At 44.7% G+C, this 2,500-nt stretch overlaps 1 protein-coding gene across 1 annotated transcript in view; it reads right to left on the reverse strand.

Moving 5' to 3' along the window:
- cerkl (CERK like autophagy regulator) overlaps positions 1–2,500 on the reverse strand; it is a gene marked incomplete at both ends in the record, with an annotated part of 40,683 nt that overhangs the window by 7,681 nt on the left and 30,502 nt on the right. The window lies entirely within an intron of this gene.

Genomic DNA, 2,500 nt, shown 5'->3' on the forward strand with positions numbered 1-2,500 from the left:
AGGAGAACAGAGGGAGAGGAGGAGAACAGAGGGAGAGGAGAACAGAGGGAGAGGAGGAGAACAGAGGGGGAGAGAGGAGGAGAACAGAGGGAGAGGAAGGAGGAGAACAGAGGGGGAGAGAGGAGGAGAACAGAGGGGGAGAGAGGAGGAGAACAGAGGGAGAGGAGGAGAACAGAGGGAGAGGAGAACAGAGGGGGAGAGAGGAGGAGAACAGAGGGAGAGGAAGGAGGAGAACAGAGGGGGAGAGAGGAGGAGAACAGAGGGGGAGAGAAGGAGAACAGAGGGGGAGAGAGGAGGATAACAGAGGGGGAGAGAGGAGGAGAACAGAGGGGGAGAGAGGAGGAGAACAGAGGGGGAGAGAGGAGGAGAACAGAAAAAAACATGCAGATATCTGTAATGCGGCGGAGGGGGGAGAGCGAGAAAGACGGGGGAAATGTCCTTGGAAGTGTGAGCACTTCTGCAGAACAATTAACTTAATTAAGCAGACAGCATGAATATTCATAAGACCGTTAATGTCCCCCCCCCACCCCGGTGGATGAGTGTGGAGGCTCTGTCGTCAGTCAGCCATGTCTGAGCTACGACTGCCTCGGTCTCCACCAGAGCCTGCTCTTCCTCTGCGGGGCCCCCGGCACGCGATCGCTGGCAAATTAACAGTCCCCCTGCAACCCTCTAAAGCACACACATCCATCACAGACTTGTGGTTCCTCTCATAAGCATCCGCACAGCTCATCCAAGCCCCGGTAGTGCCCCTGCGGGAGCAGACTCCGCTAGCATGCTAGCGATGCTAACCCTAGTCTACTGATGCGCTAACCCACTGATGCTAACCAACTGATGATGGATGCTAATTCTATTCTACTGGTGCTAGCAAAGTCTACCAGTACTAACCCACTGATGCAACTAATGATGGATGCTAATACTAGTCAATGCTAACCAAATCTACCAGTGCTAATCCACTGATGATGGATGCTAACGCTCGTCTACTGATGCTAACAAAGTCTACCAGTGCTAACTCACTGACACAACTAATGATGGATGCTAATGATAGTCGATACTAACCAAATCTAGCAGTACTAACCCACTGATGCTAACCAACTGATGATAGAGACTATCGACAGGCTAACTGAACAATGACCTACTAATTAGCATAAACTAGAGCTGTTAGCGTTAACTAGAGCTGTTTAATTAGGGTTTGAGTGGCTGTTTGTAAGGATGGTTTTACTCCAGAGAGAGATTAAAATGACTGCAGTAGGACTCATCCTATTTACATTTCACAGATAAACAAAGAATGTCTGAACAATAGACTCCCAGCAGCCATGTTGACATGTCATAGCAGGGTAAGCACAGGTGTAAATGATTAAATTAATTATGGTCCCGTTCTATTTAGTGTGCCACAGCCATTGCAGTGAGCAAGCATGCACAATATCATGGCCCTGACCCACCTAAATCCTAAATGGAACAGGGCCATAATTAATGTTATTAATTACACCAGTGTTTACTTTATATACCGTTTATATACTTTGGTGCTATCAAAACAATAGTTTATATTATATATATATATATATATATATTACATTACTGTATTGTTTTGATAGCACCACAGTAGCTGCACTTAAATGCACGCTTTTTTTCAATCTGATTTAATTCAATCCGATTGAAGATTTCGGGTCAACTGTTTACATGGGAGGTGATCTAATACGTTATGGTGTTTATAGGCGCCAACGCATGTAATCAGAAAAGCTGTGTGACAAACGCACGCAGGCAGGAGTGAGTGAGTTACTATGGTTACGGAAGCTCAAAGTCAAAACTTTGCTAATGGATATCTATCGTCTGTTATTGTGGTGCTCTTTATGAAGCAACAGCTTGATAACAACTGACTCTCCTACTGGATGTTTTGTGGACCGTCTCATCGTTTACATGATACTTGATCGGTTTATGAAAAGGTTTACACTACCCCTCTGCAACCTGAGCCTTTTTATTTGGATTGAGGTGTTTATGGAGCGTTTTTATTTGGTTTGGGTTTTTAAACCTACTATAATCGGATTATTAGGCACCCTGTAAACATGACAAGTGATATGAAGATCTTCCACTCAATCAGCCAATCAGCAGGTAAGGAGGCTTTGTTGGCTTTCCATGGCAACCACAGCAGCCCCGCGTTCCAGAGGCTGGATGACCAGAGAAGGTCAAACTGTCGGCCTGAAAAGAGGCTGGGAACTCAAACTGAGGCTGGATCTTTTTCACCTTCTATCATTCTCTTTATCTTTCTATCATTCTCTTTCTCTTTCTATCATTCTCTTTCTCTTTCTATCATTCTCTTTATCTTTCTATCATTCTCTTAATCTTTCTATCATTCTCTTTATCTTTCTATCTTTCTCTTTCTCTTTCTATCTTTCTCTCGGGTCTATTGATGCAAGTGTAATAGCGGTAATCAATAAATAGTTATTATTCAGGAATAGTCCTTCTGGAACCTTGGAGGGTCTGTGACGGACAGTTCGGACGTTCC

The sequence above is a fragment of the Borostomias antarcticus genome (genome assembly GCF_949987555.1).
Source record: "Borostomias antarcticus genome assembly, chromosome: 9".
Lineage (NCBI taxonomy): Eukaryota > Metazoa > Chordata > Actinopteri > Stomiiformes > Stomiidae > Borostomias > Borostomias antarcticus.